Raw genomic sequence first — 25,099 nt, forward strand, 5'->3', positions numbered from 1 at the left:
TAAAATGAGATATTAAATTGGATGATTATTCTTCATTTGCTTCCTGTCAACCCCAACATCATGAACTCTTCCCTTTACATATCCTTCTTATCGTCTTTTGTTAAAGCTTTTCCTTATCAGAGCTACATTCATACATATTAGGAGTCAAAATTGATAAAGCCTCTTGATGAACACGTATGATGGTATTGATATTACAAATTCTATAGATAAATTTATATTTTAATTGATTTCATGCATTGAGAACATATATATAGGAGAGAGTAGTCTTAAACTCATTCATGAATTACTATCTAGCTTATTATATAGCGAAAAATGAATAAAGTAATTGCTATCCAATTAAATACAGCATTGCAGTTAAGTAATTGTGATAAAAGAAAAGTTTCTATTCAAAAAGGTAGACTTTGTCAGAAGTGTTCACATGCATACTAAAATAAAGAAATGTTCCCTTTAATACCTTTTCTGTTTTAGCTATTCTAATAATTGAATTTATATTTTTATGAAAAACATATAAGACATTTATAAAGACAATTTATTTATGCTTTTATTTGAGAATCATAAGTATCATAAATATTTTAATAAATATATGTAGTATATTCAGATATTTTAAATATTACTTTTAAAACACTATATTTCAGAGTTTATTATGATTTTTAAGCAAACAAATGTCATTCTGAGTTATGTGCACATATAAACAAAAAGTTCTGGAATTAATTTAAATATCTAATTTTTTTCTTTGTTCTGTAAAATAACTAAAATCAAGGTTTAGCAATTCTATTTGTTTATTTATTTATTTATTTTTGCTTTTTGGGTCACACCCAGCAATGCACAGATGTTACTTCTGGCTCTGCACTCAGGAATTACCCCTGGCGGTGCTCAGGGAACAATATGGGATGCTGGGAATCGAACCCGGCTCGGCCGCAAGAAAGGCAAGCACCCTACCTGCTGTGCTATCCTCCAGCCCTCACAATTCTATTTTTTTAATGTTAAAAATATATATTATGTAATTCACTGTGATATCTACAAACAGTTAATTCAAGACAGAGATGGCATTGACAAAATGGTTGATCCTCAGGAAGAATTTAATTACATAAACAATAATTTTATCCAGTTTTATTGCCAACATAAGAAAATTTGGAAAATAGATAAACAAAACTGTTAAAGAGCTTTGACAATTTTACTAATTATTTACAAATCTTCTAGTTATTTTCAGTTGCTCTCTTTTCCATTTTTATCTTTAGTTATGGTTGGGAATCCTTCCAGAAAGATAAACAACTAGAGTGACATTTATGAATTTATTAAAGCATGAATCTGCTTATTGGGAAAAATAAAATTTTTAATTTAATCAGGATTATAGATATGAATATAACCGTATGGTAGAAAAATGTTACGGTAATATGTTTTTGTTTAAATTAAGGTTGTTTGTATTAAGTAAGCATTGAATTAATGAATCCTATTTTTGAAAAAGTGATAAAATATAGGTTATGATTATCATTAAGCTTTTTGTATTTATTATCTTTTTCTCTATTATGCCTAATTGACACCCTGTACATAAAATAATTTTTAAACAGCATGCTTGTTTAAAATAACAGAAAAATTAAGTGTCAAATTTGCATATTATTCAGTCTTCTTGAAAAAATGATTTTAGTGGCAATAATGCAATTACAAAAATTAATGTATATTTTTAAATAAATTTTATGGCACTTGCAATGTTTTTAAGAGTAAGAAGTTGGCTTGTTGGTAATAAAATCTATCCTTTGACATGAGAAATTAAACCTTTGAAATGCAAGCATTGCTTGTTACTCTGATTCAGACCTGCAGTTGCTTATTATGTTTGTCTGTTAAACTAGCGACACAAAATTAGTATATCCAAAACTGGACAAATTATGCCTTATTTTCTGAAAAAATCTTTTTTTTTTTTGTCCATGACATTTTTCTTCTCAGTAGATACTTTCTCAGCTTAAAGGACAATTCCCAGAATAATGATTTAATTCTCACTTTTTCAAAATTATCGGGAAAGTAAGTGGAGCTAGATCAACAATACTTGGTTACAAACGAAACTGGTGGAGGAAAATAAACTGAAGCTTCAGGTGTTTTAGAGGGAACATAAATGATTACATCTCAATCAAAAGAAATATAGAGTTTTTTTAAAACATATAGATCTACCATATGAACCAGCAATTTCATTCTGAGGTATCTATCAAAAGAACACAAAACAGACATTTATGAAGATATATGCATAACTTATAGTCTATTGCTTTAATCTAGCTATGGAAGCAATGCAAGTGTTAAAATATAATTAAATCATTAAAAAATGTACATACAGTGGAACACTGCTCAGTAATAAAAATAAGGAAATTTTAATTTTGTCATGAATATGGATTGAACTGAAAGGGGTTATGGCAACCAAAATCAGAGGAGAAACACAACAGTTATTTCTTTTATATATTTTCTCTTCCATCTGCAGTTGTGGGCCTTCTGGGTGAGAAGATGTCTTTTCTCTGTTCCATCTTTTTTTTCTTTTCTTCCACTCCCAGCAGTGCTCAGGGCTAAGGGATCACTCCTGGCAGACTCGAGAAACTATATGGGATTGATGTAGGTGGACCCCATGGGTGGCTTATGTGAGGAAGCGGGGAGAGAGATGGTCACCTTTTCCCAATGCCCCTTTGGCACTCGGGACCTTCTGTGAAGACTAGGATTGCTAAAGTCTGCGACGAGCACCTGCTTGGCATGAGTCTGAGCCCCGCCAGCCCCACCAGGTGGCCGTCAGGCCACACTTTAAGTTCGCATGGTTTTCTAGGTACAGGAGTTGATCACTGCCACCCGATTTCAGGGAGTCACGGACTCAAGTTGGAACAAGGATTTGTTCTTTGCAGGAAAGGAGAAGCCTGTCCCAGGCCTTATCCAGGGTTTTGGGGGTTCTTTCCTTGCCTCCCAGAAGATTTCAGAAGTAGAGGTGCAGTGAAGTAAAAAAGATTTTATTTGGAGGTTTTTGGAGGTCTTTTGAAGGGGAGAAGAAAGAGGGGGGGAGACATTGAGATTCTCCAAGGGTGGAGAAAACCCCAACACACATCCCAGTATTAGACAAAGTACACACCTCAAGAGTGGAGATGCGGACGACACATGTGCTCTGGTGTCAAATGTGCTCGGTCATGTGGGCACAAGCAGCCCACGGGCTCAGGCAGGAGCAGCATATGTGTCCCTTTCTTTGTGACTTTTATAGGGTTTCTCCACCCTGTCCCCTTGTAAAAGTCCATTGCTAAGGGCGTCACCAAAGGGCTTGGATTGGGAATGTTGATGGTGTTTGAAATTCCTTTCCTGGCCTTTTGTTTCTTTTGGAGCTTCTCTGGGAGGGCGAGTCCAGCCTTCTCTGTGTTTCTTGATGGCCAGGTGAACTTATCAGGCATGAGTTCCTGTTTTCTGCAAGGTTGCCTTGTGCAACCTCAGGGCTATTACTTCCCAGAAAATTGACTTCCATTGCCTTGGGAGGGGGCCTTCCTATCTGCCTGCCTGCCTACATCTGATGCTAAGGATCTAACCCAGGTCAGCTGCATGCAAGTCAAACACCCAACCGCTGTACTATCGCTTCAGTTCCTGGATTTCTGTTTAAATGCCAAGACTCTTAGAATCCTTAGGCTACCTTAGAATTCTTCTAGGTGGAAATGAACCCTCCTTTGCCCTCCTCAAGAATGAAGTACCCAGTGTCTCTACCTCTTTCCTGACTTCAGAGCAGTTATTTTTCTGCTGGATGTATGTTTCGGCTGCCTTTGGTGAATGCTCTGGGCCTCCATCCCCTGCCCTGGTGTGGAGGGGGCCGTGCTGGTACAATAGGTGGCCAGCCGCAGCCTCAGCCTTCTCCAAGAGTCAGGAGAAATGGGAGTATCTAGAGCTCCCTGGCTCTGCACACACCGACCACCCAGCCCTCCCCTCATGGCCTCCCAGTACCATCCACCACCTCCCAGGAGATCAAAAGTCACACAGGGCAACTCGCCCGGGCTGCTCTCTGGTGGGGTTTGGGGCCTGGGTCTTGCTGGTGCTGGCTGAGCTTGGGGAAGTGGGATCCCAGTTTATCCCAGCTGCTCACCCTCCAGCCAGACCCTGGGCTAATCCCAGAAAGTCTACAAGAAAGAGAGGCAGGCTGGGGTCAGAGAGAGAGAGAGAGAGAGAGAGAGAGAGAGAGAGAGAGAGAGAAAGAAAGAAAGTTCAGAGGACACCTGGATTGGGTCCCTGGCACCAAAAGCTGCTCTGAGCACCAAGCCAGGAGTAGCCCTGAAGTAGAGCCCGCAAACAGACAAAGTCTCCTGAATCTCTCACTACCTGTCTGACCTTGGACAGGTTACCCAGATACTCTGACCCCACCTTTGTCATTTGTACTGTGTATAAGACACTGGTCTGAGGCGATAGCACAGCAGGTAGGGCGTTTGCCTTGCACGCGGCCGACCTGGGTTTGATTCCTCTGCCCCTCTCAGAAAGCCCAGCAAGCTGCCGAGAGTATCCCGCCCACATGGCAGAGCCTGGAAAGCTCCCCATGGCGCATTCGATATGCGAAAAGCAGTAACAACAAGTCTCACAATGGAGACATTACTGGTGCCCGCTAGAGCAAATGGATGAACAACTGGAGGACAGTGCTACAGTGTTACAGTGCTACATGTTTTCAAGTTAAAAAAAAAGATAATAGTTATTACAATGAAAACAAGTCCTTGGAAACTGAACACAGAACTAAGGTTACCAAATAGCAGGGGAAAGGGTTAAAATCCAGAAGGGTCCAGTGAACTGTTGTAATAGATATTGGCATGAGAAAACATCCTCTCCTTACCTCCCTTCTTCTCCCCTCCTCTTTCCTTCCCTCTCCTCCTTTCTTCATTTCTCAGTTCCTCTCCCTCCATTCTCGCTTCCTTCAGCTCCCTTTTCTGCCCCTCCTCTCCCATTTCCCCTCCTCCTCTCCCCTCCTCTCCCTTCCCCTTCCCTTCTTTCCCCTCCCTTCCTCTCCCCTCTCCTCTCCATTCCTCTCCTCTTCTCTCCTATTGTCTCTGGCCTTTTTTTTTTGGTTGATAATCAACATAACTCTGAAGATATAACAAAAGTTTAAGCATGAAAATACTGTTCATTGTTTTGTAGAAACCTTATAGAGGCAACAATGGCAGCATGCACCAAATTTCTTTGCTGAGGACTTCAATATATAGTCTGCGTACTTATTGCTTCCTGCATTTTTATATGCATGTGAGTGTTATTTTAGGTTTCATGTGCTTTTTGATTTGGTTTGGTTGATTACTTCTTCTCTGAAAATACTCAAAAAGTTTTCCATGTAGCATAATGATGATATTTCAAATAAATTTCAGAAAACTCTTGCATCATCAAAATTTACATTTCCACGGATTAGAGCAGTACCTGTAACAAAGTAAGCTTTCAATGTAACTAAAATATTAACAACACAGATTAGCAAATTGAATGACAGAGATCAAATTTAAAATGATATTTTTCTATAGCAATATCCTGTCCTAAATTGCATATTTTAATTATGGTAATAATGTATGGTAAAAAATATATCATTTTCAGGAAGGCTTACTATTTGTATATCTGAGAAAATTTCAATTTAAAGTGATTTTTCCCATTAGGCTTAACAGAATTCATTCATACACAATTGCACATTGCCATTGTTTTTTATCCAAAGAGAGCCTGAAATATGTCTTGCCTCTTCTTAATTCTCTTCATTCAATAGTACAGTACTCTAAGGTAACTTTTTGCACTATATCAAGAAGCTTTATAACCTTTGTATGTAGTTCCCATTACTATTGTTATTAGAGACCAAAATTTCTTATTCATTCAGTAAGATGCAGTTAGTTAGAGTTATCATATGTTGGTCATGACACAGCAACACTATCTGTCAGAATTTTACATATAAGTAAAGGATGTAATGACAAAAGGAACATTTTAACATCATCTACTTCAATCGTTTCATTATATACAAATATAGAAAGAAGATGAAACTCAGAGATAAAAGTGATTTGTCTTACTCAAACAGTAAAGGTCAGAGCTGATAATAGAATGGAGATTCTTTGGCTCTCAAATATGAAAGAAAAATTTATTCAGTTTGAGTTTTTCCATGAAGCATACTGGATAATACAAAAGTATTTTAAATTTTTAAAGGTATTTTAATCACTGTGAATATAGAATGGATGAGAATGTATGTATTATGCATATTTAAATAACAATAATGATTATCACTTCAGAGCAAAAAAAAAATAGAATTTTACTAGTGTCCTGGAAGCTGCTTGCCTCTTCCTTTCCAGTTTTAAGCTCCTACCTCTTGTTCTTTTTAAATTCATGGTTTCATCATTAGAATATGCCATAAATATTCCATATTTTAGTGTCTTAAAAAATGTTTCCTAGATTAATTTGCATTACTTTCCAGTAACATATAAAAGAGGAGCTGAAGTGATAGTGTAGCAGGTAGGGTGTTTGTCTTGCATGTGACCAATCCAGATTTGATCCTGGTATCCCATGTGGTCCCACAAGCACTGCCCTGGAGTGATTCCTGAGTGCAGAACCAGGAGTAACCCCTAAGCATTGCCAGGTGTGACCCCCCCATAAAAAGTCCCAAGCCCCCAAAAAATAAAAAACAAAAAATATATATAAAAGAAAAAAGACACACCCAAATAAGAAAAATATCTCACCACAATCAAAATCCACAGAAGAGACAAATTCAGGGTTAGAAAAGGAATAATAGTACATGTAGAAGTCATAGGAAAAAAATTTTCCTGCCAAAGCCTTACTCAAGAATATTAGTTTGCCTAAAATGAAGCAAATTTTACACTTAAGAAAGAAATAGCGTGATGTGAATAGTCTATAACTTACTAATTATTTAGAAAAAAGATTTAGATATTTAAATTAAAGTTTTGTAATTAAGAAATGTGAGACAATTTGAATTCATGGCTGTCATACTATTGCTTTGGGAAATTATCTTCAAAAATATCCTATATTTTATAAAATATTTATAATATGCAAAACTTTTATTAAATTTATGTTTATTCAACTATAATTCTGAAACTCCTTATTCTTAAAGTTCAAATGTTTGCTAAACTTCAAAAAAAGCAGTGAATAATTCAACTCATAAATATGGTCAAGCATTTTGTGATAGTGGACTTTTTGAGCATATTGCTTTATATTTGTTTCAAATTATTTAAAACTAGTAGAGAGTAAAAGTAGCAGAGTAGAAAAATTCTGTCTATCCAGTATTCTCACAATATCCTAAATTTCCAGCTTTTTAATTATGAATTATAATTATGTATCACTCCAGTTCTACAGAAGGGAAGTAGACCTGGGGTAGCTTATTATAAATTATATTTACAGTTACGGGCTGGAGCGATAGCACAGCGGGTAGGGCATTTGCCTTACACGCGGCCAACATGGCCGACCCGAGTTCGATTCCTCCGCCCCTCTCGGAGAGCCCGGCAAGCTACCGAGAGTATTCGATATGCCAGACACAGTAACAACAAAGTCTCCAATGGAGACGTTACTGGGCCCGCTCGAGCAAATCGACGATCAACGGGACGGCCTTTTACCTTTTATTTACAGTTAGAATGAAAATTAGACAAATATGAGTCTGTGAAATCAAAATAATTAAAGAGTAAATCTGAACAGGTACTGCTGGCGCCCAGGGCTAGGGACTCTTTCTGGGCATGCACAGCTAGCTTGATCCCCTAGAACATCAGGTGTTCCCCCTGGATCTGGGAGGAATGGGGAACTGAGGCACATCATGCAGAAACAAAGCTGAACAGCTCCGGGCACCCCCTCCTCATTCGAACAGGTACTGCCCGGTGCCCAGCGCCAGGGATGCTTTCCGGAGCAGCGGCTGCTAATGTGGCCGCGAATTCTTCTCCCACTACATATCCCATAGGAACCATAAGTTATCCTCTTAGATGGAACCTTCTCTAGGTTAGCTCAACCACTAGAAACACATTAGCCAATAACTCATTAAGCCTATCTCAACTCACTCTGCATATCAAGCAGAATAGTAACAGTGAACGTGATGGACTAAACCACACTGGTCACAATGGTAAAGCAACGTAAAAGTCCACCAAACTTTCTTAGTGAAGAGGCTAGGCCAGAAGGCACCAACAGTACTGAAGTATTAGACAACCTCTCTGACAAGGAATTCAGGAGGGAGCTACTTAGGATGCTTAGGGAACTAAAAGAAACAATAGAAAGGAATTCCAATAAAAGACAAGAGGATTTGAAGGCAGAAATAGGAAAATGCAAACGGAAATGTCAGACCTGAAAAACCTGGTAGGAGAATTGAGAAAATCAGTGGAAGGCCTCAGCAGCAGAGTAACAGCTGCTGAGAACAGAATCAGTGAGCTCGAAGATGAAGTTCAGAGACTCTCCAGAAAAGAGCAGAAAATGGAAAAGTGACTCACAATTCAGGAACAGATGGCAAGAGAAGATCGTGATGAAACCAAGAGGGGTAACACAAGAATTATTGGAGTCCCAGAGGGACAGGAAGAAAACCTTGATGAAGAAGAAACTGTCAAAGACATCATTGCTACAAAGTTTCCAGAGCTGAAGAAAACTTGTGATCACATTCAGGAGGCCCAAAAGGCACCAGCTAGAAGAAATCCAAATAAAAATACGCCAAGACACATCCTGATCAAAATGACCAAAACCTTAGATAGAGACAAAATTCTGAAAGCAGCAAGATTGAAGAAAGAAATCTCCTACAAAGGAGCATCCTTAAAATTCACAGCTGATTTTTCTGATGAAACCCTCATGGCCCGAAAACAGTGGTGGGATATAGAGATAAAACTCAATGAAATAAATGCCTCTCCAAAAATACTTTACCCAGCGAGACTTTCATTCATAACAGAAGGAACAAGACATAGTTTCACAGACAAAAAACAGTTCAGGAACTTCATAGACTCAAAACCATGGTTACAAGAACAACTAAATACTTTAAGGCAAGACAAGCCTCTCAAATACACCAAATTTCAACAGAACAATGGGACAAAACCCCATAACAATAATCTCTCTCAATGTCAATGGGCTAAACGCACCAAATAAAAGACACAGAGTGGCAGGATGGATTAGAAAATTGAACCCAACATTCTGCTGCCTGCAAGAAACACATCTGAATAGTCAAAGAAAACACAGACTCAGAGTCAAAGGCTGGAAAACCATCCTACAGGTAAACAGCTCCCATAAAAATGCTGGGGTAGCCATCCTAATATCAGACAACATCGATTTCAGAATGAAGGTCATAAGAGAGAGTGAAGGCCATTTCTTACTGATCAAAGGTTCTGTACAACAGGAAGAACTTACAATACTAAATGTATATGCACCTAACGAGAGATCAGCAAAGTACTTAAAACAACTACTCGTAGATTTGGAAAAAGACATCAATAGCAACACAGTACAAGTGGGAGAATTCAACACCACTTTATCATCTCTTGATAGATCAATCAGACTCAAGCTTAATAAGGACATACATCATCTGAGGAAAACAATGGAAGAAAGGGACTTAGTAGATATATACAGTACACTTCATCCTCGAAAGCTGAATACCATTCTTCTCTAGCATACATGGAACATTTTCGAAGATAGACCAGATGCTGAGTCACAAAACATACCTCAATAAAATTAAGAAGATAGAGATTTTATCAACAATCTTCTCAGACCATAATGCGCTGAAATTAGAAGTAAATCACACACAAAAACAGAAAACTAAATCAAACACCTGGAAATTAAACAGTGCACTATTGAACAACGAGTGGCTTAGAAAGGAAATCAAAGAGGAAATCAAAAGATTCCTAGAAACGATTGAAAATGAGGGCACAAGTTACCAAAACTTATGGGACACAGCAAGATCTGTGTTAAGAGGGAAGTTTATAGCTCTACAAGCATTCCTCAGAAAGGAGGAGCGAGCCCACATAAAGAACCTAACCTGACAGCTTAAAGATTGGAGAAGGACCAACAAAAGGAGCACAACCCGAACAGGAGAAAGAAATAATAAAACTCAGAGCAGAGATTAACGAAATGGAAACCCAAAAAACAATCCGAAAGATCAATGAAACCAAGAGCTGGTTCTTCGAGAAAATTAACAAGATCGATAAGCCTCTAGTAAAACTCACAAAGAAAGGGAGAGAAAAAACCTTAATAAACCGAATCAGAAATGAAAAGGGGATCATTACAACAGAAACTACAGAAATTCAAAGGATCCTCAGGGAGTACTTTGAGAAGCTTTATGACACGGAACATCAAAACCTCGAGGAAATAGATAAATTTCTAGACTCCTACAGACTCCCAAGGCTGAACCAAGAAGATCTGCTATACCTGAACAGACCTATCAACACCAAGGAAATTGAAATGGTTATAAAAAGTCTCCCCAAGCACAAAAGTCCTGGCCCGGAAGGATTCAATAGTGCATTCTTCCAAATCGTTATAAAGGACTTACTCCAAATCCTCTTTAAGCTTTTGCACAAAATTGAAATATCAAAAACACTTCCGAAGAATTTCTAGGAAGCAAATATTACCCTGATACCAAAAGCAGACGGAGATACCACAAAGAAATAGAACTACAGGCCAATATCCCTGATGAACACAGATGCAAAGATCTTCAACAAACTACTAGCAAATGAATCCAACTACTCATCAAAAAGATCATACACCACGACCAAGAAGGATTCATCCCAGGGATGCAAGGGTGGTTTAACGTTTGAAAATCAATCAACATAATCCATAATATCAACAAAAGAAAAGATAAAAAGCATATGATTATATCAATAGATGCAGAGAAAGCATTTGACAAGATCCAGCACCCCTTTATGATGAAAACCCTAGCCAAAATGGGTATAGAGGGGAATTTCCTCAACATAGTTAAGGCCATCTACCACAAGCCTACAGAGTGCATCATCCTCAATGGGAAAAAACTGAGAGACTTCCCTCTAAGATAAGGGACGAAACAAGGATGCCCACTCTCTACACTGCTGTTCAATATAATACTGGAAGTACTTGCAATAGCAATTTGGCAAGAAAAAGATATTAAGGGATTCAAGCTCTCACTATTCGCAGATGATATGATACTATACTTAGCGAACCCTATAACCTCCACCAAGAAACTCCTAGAAAAAATAGACTTGTACAGTAAAGTTATTGGCTCTAAAATCAATACCCAAAAGTCCATGGCTTTCCTATAAGAAACAGTGAGAGAGAAGAAACCTACATGAAAAAAAAACAATCCCGTTCACAATTGTGCCCCAGAAAATCAAGAACCTAGGAATCAGTGTAACTAAGGAAGTAAAGGAACTGTACAAAGAAAACTACAAAACGCTAATTCAGGAAATAAAAGAGGACATGAGAAAATGGAAAGATATCCCCTGCTCATGGGTCGGGAGAGTTAACATTGTCAAAATGGCAATACTTCCCAAAGCATTGTACAAATTCAATGCAATTCCTATAAGGATACACATGACATTCTTCAAAGAAATGCAGCAAACACTCCTGAAATTCATATGGAACAATAATCCCCCATGAATAGCTAAAGCAATTCATGGGAAAAATAAAATGGGAGGAATCAACCTCCTTAACTTCAAACTACTACAAAGCAGTAATAATTAAAACAGCATGGTACTGGAACAAAGGCAGAGTTGCAGACCAATGGAACAGGGTTGAATACACTGATATCTCCCCTCAATCATATGATCATCTAATCTTTGATAAAAGTGCAAGAAATGTGAAGTGGAGTAAGGAAAGACTCTTTAACAAATGGTGCTGGCAATACTGGAGAGGTACATGCAGAAAATTACCCTCAGCTCTCTGCCTAACACCATGTACAAAAGTGAGATCAAAATGTATTAAAGATCTCAACATCAGACTGTAAAACATAAGGTACATTGAAGGAAAAGTTGGCAAAACCCTCCATGACATTGAAGCTAATGGTATCTTCAAAGATATCACGCCTCTGGCTGAGCAAGTGATAACAGAGATAGATTAATGGGACTATCTTAAATTAAGAAGCTTCTGCACCTCCAAAGAAACAGTGACCAAAATACAAAGACAGTCTACAGAATGGGAAAGAATATTTGCGGAATACACATCTGACAAGGGGTTGATATCAAGGATATACAAAGTACTTGTTGAACTCCACAAAAAGAAAACATCCAACCCCATCAAAAAATTGGCAATGAAATGAACAGAAACTTTCTCAAAGAAGAAATCCGAATGGAAAAAAAGCACATGAGAAAATGCTCCACATCATTAATCATCAGGGAGATGCACATCAAAACCACAGTGAGATACCATATCACACCTCAGAGACTGGCCCACATCCGAAAGAACAAAAGCAACCAATGCTGGCCCGGATGTGGCGAGAAAGGGACACTCCTTCACTGTTGGTGGGAATGCTGACTGGTTCAACCCTACTGGAAAACAGTATGAACCATTCTCAAGAAATTAGAATTTGAGCTCCCATTTGACCCAGCAATACCACTCCTGGGAATATATCCCAGAGAGGCAAAAATGTATAGTCAAAGTGACATCTGCACTTGTTTGTTAATTGCAGCACTCTTTACAATAGCAAGAAACTGAAAGAAACCTGAGTGCCCAAGAACAGATGACTGGTTAAAGAAACTTTGGTACATCTACACAATGGAGTTCTATGTAGCTGTTAGAAAAGAGGAAGTCATGAATTTTACATACAAATTGTACCACATGGGAAGTATCATGCTAAGTGAAATGATTCAGAAAGAGAGGAATAGACATAAAAAGATTGCATTTATTTGGGGGACATAAAGTAACAAAATAGGAGATTAATACCCAAGAATAGCTGAGATCAGTACCAGGAGGATTACTCCATGGCTTAGAGACCAGTCGGGCACTCTAGGGGAAAGGGCAGCTCAGATAGAGAAGGGAGCACCAAATATAGGGTGTTTGGAGGATCCTCCCAGGAGGGTAGGTACATGTTGAAAGTAGACTATGGACTGAACATGATTGCCACTCAATGTCTCTTTTGCAGACTACAACACTCAAAAGGAGAGAGAGAACAAAAGGGAATGCCCTGCCACAGAGGCAGGATGGGATAGGCGGATGGATGTGGGAGGGATACTGGAATCAGTGGTGGTGGAAAATGGGCACTGGTGGATGGATGGGTAGCTGATCATTGTATAATCGAAACCCAAGCACGAAAATTTGTAAATCTACAACTGTACCTCTTGGTGTTTCACTAATAAAAATTTTAAAAAAAGAAAAAAAAGAGTAAACCTTTTTTCCCTTTTCTATTTTTATTACATAAGTAAAATTAGGATACTTGACTTTGATGTCAGACCAATATCAACATATACTGGTGGCTTACCCAGAAAACAGACCTAGTGAACTGCAAGACCACCACCACCTTGGCTAAGGTGCACCGCCCCCCAGCATCAGGGGCAAAGAAATTCCCCGTAAAGCCTTAGGACTGCATAAGAAGTGGGACTTTAATTAGGCCCTGGCACTCATGCGGCCAATTCCATCACAGGTATAACCGGGGAGGGGGGGCGGGGGGGGGGCCTCTGGGGATAGTTATTTTTCTCTTTCCCAGTGCTCTGGACTTAAATATCAATCTCCAGTAGCTAATTCTGAGTACTACTTCCTGGCTATCCCAATCACATTAGACCAATAGTCCAGTAACCTATTCTAATCTCACCAAAATAATGGTGAACACAAGAAACTGAACAAGTCTAATAGTAAAGAACACACCCTCTGAAGTTTCACTAGAAACCTCACATAGGACTTAGAATAGCAGAAAAGAGGAAGGTGAAAAAGGTGACCACGATCGATTGAGCTCATCCAGAATCCTTTCTTGCAGTGAGAGGTGTAAACTGATAGTGAACTGGGGGTCCCACCTCCATACTCCCACAACAACATGAAGAAACAGCACAAATCCCCACCATGAGAACTGGATGAAGAAATGCATCCAGAAGCCTCAACAGGGATGACCCATAAACACGATCCCATCGACAAAGAATTCAGAGATGAAATGCCGAAGATGATCAATGAATTCAAAGAAATGGTGGAATAGGCATCCAGTAAATTAGAGGACATAAAAGAAACAATGTAATGGATAGCCTAAAACCAAGAAAATACAGGAAGAAATCACTTAATCACTTAATCACTTAACTTCCCGTTAGTCGTCGATTTGCTCGAGCGGGCGCCAGTAACGTATCCATTTGTCCCTGTCGCGTGCTAGTGTAGACCAATGGCATCTATTCGCTCCGAGAACATGAAGGGCCTCAAACAGATCGTTCATGATCTTGACGAAGAAGTCTGACCATCTGGAAGGTGGGCAGCCACACGGTCTTTTGACATCCTGTGGAATCCAGTCGGTAATAGCTCTAGTCCAGCGGTTGTCTTTAAATCTCATTACGTGACCAGCCCATCTGATTTTCGACACCTTGGCAAATGAGACAGCGTCCCTGATCCTTGATCGTCGACAGATGTCAGAACTCCGGATTCTTTCTCTCATTTGAGTGAAACGTGATATTCCAAGCATAGCTCTTTCTATTCTTCTTTGGGAGACCTGAATAGCATTCTCATCTTGTTTGCGTAGGGCCCAGGTCTCTGAGGCATATGTTAATGCAGGAAGAACAGTGGAATCAAAGATATGTGCCCGGAGCCGGAGCTTCTTCGTCCTCTTAGCTATTTCGTCGACGTTCTTGAAGGCATTCCAAGCCGCTCTCTTCCTCCTGCGCAGCTCGGGTGCCAGGTCATTTGTCATGTTGACCTCTCAACCTAGGTACACATAGCTGTTGCATTCGAAGATGGTCGTTCCATTGAGAGCGAATGGGGCGTAAGTAACAAGGCTGTTTCTCATAAACATTGTCTTCATAAGATTCAGCGGTAGTCCTACCTTTCCACACTCACGGTCAAAGTCGGCCAGCATTTGTGCCGCTTGGCTGATGTTTGGTGTTATTAAAACAATGTCATCAGCAAAGCAGAGGTGGTGTAGCTGCCTACCATCTATATTCATTCCCATTCCTTCCCATTCCAGCCGTCGCATGATGTTCTCGAGGGTGGCACTGAAGAGTTTCGGTGAAATGGTATCACCCTGCCGCACCCCTCTCTTGACATCGACGATCACTTCTTTGTAGAATGGTGAGATCCTGGTAGTGAATCCGCAATACAGCTCACAGAGGATCCTGATGTATTGGGCTTGAATGCCATGATTGGCTAGAGCTTCAATGACCGCTTCCGTCTCAACAGAATCAAAGGCCTTCTTTAAATCAGTGAACGTTAAACAGAGCGGCATCTTGAACTCCCAAGAAACCTCAATGAGCTTGGTTATTGTGTGGATATGGTCGATGGTGCTGAATCCTTTGCGGAACCCGGCTTGCTTGCATGGTTGTCCTTCATCTAGTGTTCTGCCAATCCTATTTAGGATGACTCGAGTGAACAACTTGTAGATGACAGACAATAGGCAGATCGGGCGATAGTTGCCAATGTCATGGATGTCTCCCTTCTTGAACAGTAGTACGGTCCTGCTGGTTTTCCATTGGGACGGAACCTTGCATTCAGTCAGGGAGCGAGTGAAGAGCCAAGCCAGTGTATTGATGAGTACTGATGGCAGGTTCTTCAGGTGTTCAGGTCTGACCTTGTCTGGGCCGGGTGCTGTTTGTTTCTTTACCGAGGAAATGGTGTGTCGGATTTCGGAAGGGAGAACGTTGGGAACGACATATCCATCCTGTGGAATTTGGTATGTTGGCAAGTGGACATGGCTATCGAAGAGATTTGAGTAGAAGTCATGGATAATCTTCTCCATTGCCATTCTGGATGATGTGATGGATCCATCAGGACGTCGGAGGGCAGTCATCTTGGTCTTATAGTTGGCGAAGGACAGGCGGGTGTTACGAATCTCTTTACGGGTTCTGCCGCATCTACCAGTACTTCTGCTCTTCTCTCTTTGAGGTCTTCCTTGATCGCATCTCTGCACTGCTTTGCAAGCTCGGACGTTAGCTTGCAGTTGCCTGAGGCATGCGCCAAACCACGCTGGCGAATTAGCTCAAGAGTTTTCGAAGATAGGAGATTTTATGTGGCTATCTCTCTCTTGGCGTTCCTCGCACTTTCATGGAGGTGCTGAACCAGTTGATTGTATTCCTCGTCAATGTTGTCAACAATGGCATCTTCCCATGTTGCCGCAATAGTACCAAAGAGTTCCCAGTTGGTGGTCATTCTGGGAGTTCTCTTTTTGAGCTTTGCAGCCCTTTCTCCCCACTCTGTGAAGTAGAATTTTGCACGAAGGAGAGGTGGTCCAATCCCATTCAAAATTTTGGGACAACAGCGACATCAGTCAGGCAAAACCATTGATTGAATATGATGTGGTCTATTTCGTTGTGGAATCGTCCACTGGGAGACTCCCATGTCCATCTTTTAGATTCTGCCTTCTGGAACTGTGAGTTACCATGAATGGTCTTGGTCGACATGATGAACTCAGACAGTCTCTCACCCTGTTCATTCCATTCTAGGCCATGGGTCCCGATGTGAAGTTCTTCAGCTGATCTTCTCGGTCCTATCTTGGCATTAAAATGACCCACAATTATCTTGTAGAAGGTGTGGTCTTCTTTATGGAACTTCTCTAGCTCCATGTAGAACTTCTCGATTTCTCTTTCATCATAATGAGATGTTGGTGCGTAGACACTACTTCCACTACCCAGCCGTTGCCACACTCCAGGATGCTTTCCGGACCCGCATGGCAACTCCAGCCGAGACCCACGCACGACTGAAGACCCACAGAACAAGATAAGCGGAACTCTCTGAGACCTTGGACCCCAGGCTCGGCGGACCCAGGGACAGAGCTTCTCTGCTTGCTCCCACAGGAAGAAATACGAGTAGAAATTAGAAAGCTACAAACAGAAGTGTCACTAATAAAGGATTTGATCGATGAAATTAAAAACTCAGTGGGTGCCCTCAAGAGTAGAATGACTACAGCTGAAGACAGAATCAGTGAGCTTGAAGATGAGTTTGCAGAAAGTACACAGGCAACAATAAACAATGGCAAAAGACCTCAAAATAGCTCTAGGGTAAGTCAGAGACCTAGGGGATGAACTGAAGAGGAACAACATAAGAATCATAGGAGTACCAGAAGGACAGGGAGGTAACCTCAATGAAAAAGCAACAATTAAAGATATCATTGCTGAGAAGTTCCCAGAGCTAGAGAATGCAGGCATCCAAATCCAAGGAGCCCAAAAGGTAACAATTAAAAGAGACCCTAATAAAAAGACTCCAGAGCATATCATAAGTACAATGATGGATACCACGGATAGTATATGGCATACATTACCATACAATGGGCTGGAGCAATAGCACAGTGGGTAGGGCATTTGCCTTGCATGCAGACAACATGACCGGCTTGAGTTTGATTCCTCTGTCCCTCTCGGAGAGCCTGGCAAGCTACTGAGAATATCTCGGCTGCACGGCAAAGCCTGGCAAGCTCCCTATGACGTATTCGATATGCCAAACACAGTAATAGGTCTCAAAATATTACTGGGCCCACTCGAGCAAATCGATGAACAATGGGAGTTCAGTGACAGTGACAGTGACCACACAATACTGCAAGCAGCAAGGTCAAAGAAGGAAATCACGTACAAAGCAGCACCCCTTGGATTTACAGCAGACTTATCAGAAGAAACCTTCCAAGCCTGAAGACAATGATGGGATATAGTGAAAAAAACTCAATGAAATGAACGCCTCACCAAGAATATTTTATCCAGCTAAACTCTCACTCAAACTGGAAGGAATGATACTGCTTCATGGATAAACAACAGGAACTTCATGGACTCAAAACTAACCTTAAAGGAAGGACTAAAAGGGCTACTGTAAGATAAGAAAAAACCCTACAGGCACAACAAACCTCTACAGAAAGATGGCACAAAACCCTATAACAATAATCTCTCAATGCCAATGGTGTAAATGCACCAATTAAGAGACAGAGTGGCAAAATTAATTAAAAAACTAAACCCAAGATTCTGCTGCCTACAAGAAACACATCTAAACAGTCAGAGCAAACACAGACTCAAAGAGAAAGAATGGAAAACAATCCTTCAAGCAAACAACTCCCTCAAAAAATCCAGGGTGGCCATACTTAGTACCTGACAGCATAGATTTCAGGCTAAAAAAAGATTATAAGGGACATTGAAGACCATTTTTAAATAATCAAGGGATATAAACAGAAAGAAATTACTCTCCTAAATATATACACACCCAATGAGAGACCAGATAAATACCTACAATAACTGCTGTTAGACTTCAAGGAGGACATTGGTAGAAACTCAATAGTATTTGGAGATTTCAACTCTACCTTATCACCTCTGGATATATCAGCAAGAGTAAAACTCAGCAACAAAGTACTGGATTTGAAGGAAGAAACAGAAGAGAGAGGGCTAATAAATGTATACATGGCCTTCCATCCCCCCAAAACAAATACACATTCTTTTCCAGTGTACATGGAACATATTACAAGATAGACCAGCATGTGGTCTATGAGGCATGTGAAGATAGAAATTACGCACAGACACAAAGAATCAAATCAAACACCTGAAATTTAAACTACTCAATGTTGAACAACAAAGAAGAAATCAAAAGATACCGGGAAAGAAATGAGAATGCAGACACGAACTAGCATAAACAGTGGGAACAGCTTAAGTGTTAAGGGGAAATTTTATAGCTCTGCAAGCATTTCTAATGCAAGCATTTCTGAGCAAAGAAGAAAGGGCTCACAGAAATAACTTGACTTCATATCTCAAGATCTTAGAAAAAGACCCAAAAAAAGGACCCCAAATCAGGCAGGAGGAAAGAAATAATAAAACTTAGGAATGAAATTAATGACATGGAATCCCAATACACAATCCAAAAGATCAATAAAAACAAGAGCTGTTTCTTTGAGAAAATAAACAAGTTGATAAAATACCTGCAAGAAAAACAAAGAAAGAGGGAGAGAACTCTAATAAACTGAATCACAAATGAAAAGGGGGAATCAAAACAGAAACCAAAGAAATTCAAAAGGTCATCAGAGTTTACTTTTAAAGTCTGTATGCCATGAAACAAGAGAAACTAGAAGGAAAAAAAAAACAAATTCCTGGATAACTATAACCTTCCAAGACTGAACCAAAAAGATTTGGAATACTGAATAGACTGACTACCATCAATGAAATTGATGTAATCAAATGTCTTCTCAAAAACAAAAGCCCAGGTCAAGATGGATTCAGCGAATTCTTCCAAACATTTAAAGAGGACCTCTTGCCAGTTGTTTTCAAGCATTTCCAGGAAATTGAAGAAACAGAAACACTCCCAGTTTCTATGAGGCAAATATTACCCTAATATCAAAAGCAAACAGAGACACCAAAAAAAAAAAAAGAAAATTGCAGGCCAATATCCCTGAAGGACATGGATGAGAAGATCCTCAAGAAAATACTAGTGAATAGAATCCAACAACTCATAAAAAAGTTCACAAACTACGACCAAGTGGGATTCATCCCGGGGATGCAAGGATGGTTTAACATTTGGAAGTCAATCAACATAATCCATAATATCAATAAAAAAACGATAAAAACCGTATGATCATATCAATAGATGCAGAGAAAGCATTTGACAAAATTTAGCACCCATTTATGATGAAAACTCACCAAAATGGGTATTGAAGGAACTTTTCTCAATATAGTCAAAGCCATCGACCACAAGCCTTTGGCAAGCATTTTCCTCAATGGGGGAAAACTAAGAGCCTTCCCTCTAAGATCAGGGACAAGATAAGGATGTCCACTCTCACCACTTCTAGTCAATATAGTACTGGAAGTACTTGCAATTAGGCAAGAGAAATATATTAAAGACATTCAGATAGGAAAGGAAGAATTCAAGCTCTTGCTATTTGCAGATGGTATGATACTATAGTTAGCGAACCCTGAATCCTCTACCACGAAGCTGCTAGAAACAATAGACTTGCATAGTAAAGTCGCAGGCTATAAAATCAATACCCTAAAGTCCATGACTTTCTTATATTCAAATAATGAGAGAGAAGAAAGCAAAGGGATATGAAAAAAGCAATCCCATTGAAAATCATGCCTCAGAAAATCAAATACCTAAGAATATGCTTAATTGAGGAGGTAAAGGACCTGTACAAAGAAAACTACAAAACGCTACTTCAAGAAATAAAAGAGGAAAAGAGGAAATGGAAACACATCCCTTGATCATGGATTGGGAGGATTAACATTGTCAAAATGGCAATACTTTCCAAATAATTATATATAGTCAGTGCAATCCATACAAGAATATCTATGAAATTCTTCAAACAAATTGACCAAATAATCCTGAAATTTATATGGAACAACAAACCCCCATGAAGAGATAAAGCAATTCTTGGGAAAAAGAAAATGGGAGGCATCACATTCCCCAATTTCAAACTCTATTACAAAGTGGTAATTATTATAACAGCATGGTAGTGGAACAAAGGCAGAGCCACAGACCAATGGAACAGGGTTGAATATCCTTACACACACCCTCAAATATATGGTCATCTAATCTTTGATAAGGTAGAAAGAATTGTGAAGTGGAGCAAGGAAAGCCTCTTTAACAAATGGTGCTGGCAAAACTGGACAACTGTATGCAAAAAAATGGGTTCAGACCTCTATCTAACACCATGCACAAAAATCAGATCAAAATTGATTAAAGACCTCAACAGCAGAACAAAATTCATAAGGTACATTGAAGAAAAGATCAGTCAGCAAAGCCCTCCATGACATTGAAGCTAGAGGTATCTTCAAAGATGAAACACTACTGACCCAGCAAGTGGAAACAGATATAAATAAATTGAACTATCTTAAACAAAGAAGCTTCTGTATGTCAAAAGAAACAGTGACCAGAATACAAACACTGTCTACAGAATGGGAAAGGATATTCACCCAATACCCATCCAATAATGTGTTGATATCAAGGATATACAAGGCACTGGTGAACTCTGCAAGAAGAAAATATCCAATCCCATGAGAAAATGCGGTGACAAAATGAACAGAAAATTTCTCAAAGAAGAAATTCAAATGTCCAAAAGGCACATGAAAAAATGCTCTTCATCACTAATCATCAGGGAGATGCAGATGAAAACAGTGAGATATCCTCTCACACCACAGACTGGCACACATCCAAAAGAATAAAAGCAACTGGTGTGAATGTGGTAAGAAGGGGACTCTCCTACATTGCTGGTGGGAATGTCTACTGGTTAAGCCCTTTTGGAAAACAACATGGACATTTTTCAAAACATTAGAAATTGAATTCCCATTTGAACCATTAATATATCCCAGAGATGCAAAAAAGTACAGTAGAAATGATATCTGCACTTGTATGTTTATTTCAATATTTACAATAGCCAGAATCTGGTTAAAACCTGAGTTTCCGGGAACACATGACTGGGTAAAGAAACTCTGTTACATCTACAAAATGAAATACTATGTGGCTGTTAGAAAAGATGAAGTCATAAAATTTGCATATAAATGGATTAACATGGAGAGTATCATGCTAAGTGAAGTGAGTCAGAAAGAAAGAGAGACAGACATAGAATGACTGTGGAATATAAAGTAACAGAATGGGAGACTACCACCCAAGGATATTAGAGATAAGGACCAGGAGGATACCTCCACAGCTTGGAAGCTGGCCTCACATGCTGGGGGAATAGGCAGCTGAAATAGAGAAGGGGCCACAAAGTAAATGATGATTGGAGGGCTCGCTCAGGATGAGAGATGTGTAGACTATGGACTGAACATGATGGTCATTTAATACCCGTATTGCAAACCATAACATCCAAAAGGAGAGAGAGAGAATAAAAAGGAATGTGCTTGCCACAGAGGTGGCGGTGGATGGGGGTAATGGCAGGAGGGATACTGGAAACATTGGTGGTGGAGAATGGGCACTAGTGGAGGGATGGGTACTTGATCATTGTATAACTGAAACATAATTACGAAAGTTTGGAAATCTGTAACTGTATCTTACATTAAAATGTAAAACTCATTAAAAAAGTTTTAAAAATATCAACATATACTAAATATTAAAATAAAATATAGATGTTTTACTATAATTTGGGGTGTATTTGAGCAATAAATTGTGCATATAAAATATGTATATTTATATAATAGCACAGATTAACATTTATTCATGATAATATGTTTTATCTGAAGATTATTTGAGTTTATTATTAATAAAAAAATTCTTTTCATTGATCTTCAGTGTGTTCATCATGTTTCATAATGTTTTTTTCCCTAAAATCTTCAAGACATAACTACACAAATCACCCAATATAATCCAGTATAATAAATTAGGAGAACTGTGGAAGCACAATCAAGTCAATCCAATAGTGAGTCATACTTTGTGTTTCACCTTTGGAATATATTTGTATATATGGATTCCAAAGGTGAAACACAAAAAAGAACTTTAGATTTCTCACAGCAAAACCTGACATATAATCACCTTCACCTGGTATTATCTATCTACAATTTAATAGCACTTTCAAGGATTTATCTCCAAATACAGTTACATAATAAAGACTTTTTCATATTCAAGCTCTTTCAATATGTAAACTTCATGGGAAGACATAAAGATGAAGGCAAACTGCATAACATTTTTTATTAAATATTATTTGTTAATATAAAATTTGATGTAGTATCAGAAAAAGCAGCACATGTCTTTGTGTTGAAGAAAGGCTAACACACTTTTTAGGAGAAAGTTACCTATATAGAGTCTCTTTTACTATCACTTGTCGTCCCAATGATCATTGATTTGCTCGAGTGGGCACCAGTAATGTCTCCATTTGTCCCTGTTGCATGCTAGTGTAGCCCAATGGCATCTGTTCACTCCAGGAACACAAAGAGCCTCAAACCATTTGTTCACGGTTTTGGTGAAGAAATCTGACCAACTCATAAGTGAGTGGCCATGCATCCTGTTGACATCCTATGGAATCCAGTCAGTAACAGCTCTAGTCCAGCGGTCATCTCTAAATCAAATTACATGTCTGGCCCATATGATTTTCTACGCCTTGGCAGACAAGACAGCATCCCTGATTCTTGATAGTGGATGGAGGTTGGATTCCTTCTCTCACTTAAGTGAAATGTGATACTCCAAGCTTAGCCCTGTTGATTCCTCTTTGAGATAACTGAATAGCTTTCTCAGCCTGTTTTCAGAGGGCCCAGGTCTCTGAGAGTTATGTTAGTGCAGGAAAAATGGTGGAGTAGAAAAGATGTGCCCGGAGCCAGAGTTTCTTTGTCCTCTTAACAACTTCTTCATCACTCTTGAAGGCATTCCACGCTGCTTTCTTCCTCCTGTGCAGTTCTGGCATCAAGTCGTTCCTCATGTTGAGTTCTTGACCCAGGTACACATAGCTGCTGCATTCAGAGATGTTTGTTCCATTGAGTAAAATCAATGGGCCTCATTCTTTTACCATATTGAGAAATAAAAAGGCCTTAAATCATAAATCCTATCATCATAAGTTTATTCCATAATCAAATATTATAATATAGATCTAAAACACAAAAACATGGTAATTCTTCTAACGTATATTGTCATCATTACTAAAAGAAAATTTAGTTATATGATTTTAGTCAAATGCATATCATAATGACCTGAAGAGCACACAGCTATGTGGGTCTATATAAGTGTAGCATCAACCAAGTAACATTCAGAGGAGACAGGAGAAAGATCAATTTTTATCATTCCATTAATTCTTTAGTGTAAGCAAAAAAAAAGATGTGTAGTACTTGAATATATATGAGTATTTGAATATGCATGACTGTTATAATAGAAAACTTTGCAAATATCTAAGCCTAGAGTCACAAGAAAGTCAAAAGCAAGAACATTTCATTAAGAAAAACTTAATTGGATACAGTAAGATCCTGAAATAATAACTGGAAGCTATAGTTTTAAAAAATCATTATGAATCAGATTTTCTAAGAATAAAAATTTTCACTAATTTGAATACATATGAAATCTTTCAAATTTTTGTAGTATGACATTACTTATATAAATGAATATTAAATTTCTGTCTTTCTGTTTTACATAAAACTTGCTAGATGGAGTTCCATAATCTGTTTCATACCTTTCTGTGTTTTATTTATCATTGCCAAGTTCTTTACTTACTAGATCTCTAGATGTTGGTCATTTCATGTTATTATTATTTTCATTTAATTACTGTATGAAATTTTTTAGTGTCTGGCTGTCTTGAGGGGCCTCCCAAGCAGATCTTAAGGGACCCAGGGACCAGTATTTTAGTCATGATCAGATATTTAATGCTTAGACAGGCTATGAAACATTGCTGGAATACAGCATTGGTGGGGGCTAACTGGGCCACTTTGACTAACCTCTACATTGGAATGTAGTGCTGGGAATGGAATTCAGAGTCTGTGTACTCAAGGTATTTACCAATGAGTGATCTTTCTGACTACTCTCTACTTATTTTATACTATGTTATTTATGATTTCAGATGTTTATTCATGTAATGTTTCATTATATTTCTGTTTTTTCTTTATGTTTCAAAATTTTAGAAAACAAATTTTTCATCTCTACACTGATGAATTTCATTGTTTTTGCATATTTTCCTATTTTAATGCTTTAATATAATAATCATAGCAATTTTAAGTTATTTTAGATAATCCCTATATGTTTTTTATTTCTTAATATAGATTAATTTGAATTTCCTTTATGTATATCATCAGTCATTTTGCTTCTTTAGCTATCAGATGATATATTTTAAAACATAGTATAAAAATACCTACAGGGAATATCTACCTCTACTTCTCTGAGTTCATCAATTTGAAATGAGCAGAACAAAGTATATTAAACTGAAGTTAATAACAGTCCCAAGCTTTTTTTCAGAGTTTTATGCTGAAATCTGCATTTTATCCTTATCTTGGCATGGCATCTGAGAGCAAAATGATGTTACTTTGCTCTTCTTTGTTGTTGTGGGTTTATTTTTTATAATGACATATTTTTCTTTCTACATGCTTTTTTCAGGAGATTGGCATGAAATTTTTGTACAAACTTTTTTTAATCCCAGAAGTGACTCTCTCTAGCCTGTTGAGTATCTCTTATCATTATAAGACCTATGTAAAAT

Source organism: Sorex fumeus, unplaced genomic scaffold, assembly GCF_029834395.1.
Source record: "Sorex fumeus unplaced genomic scaffold, SorFum_2.1 ptg000054l, whole genome shotgun sequence".
In the NCBI taxonomy this organism is placed as follows: domain Eukaryota; kingdom Metazoa; phylum Chordata; class Mammalia; order Eulipotyphla; family Soricidae; genus Sorex; species Sorex fumeus.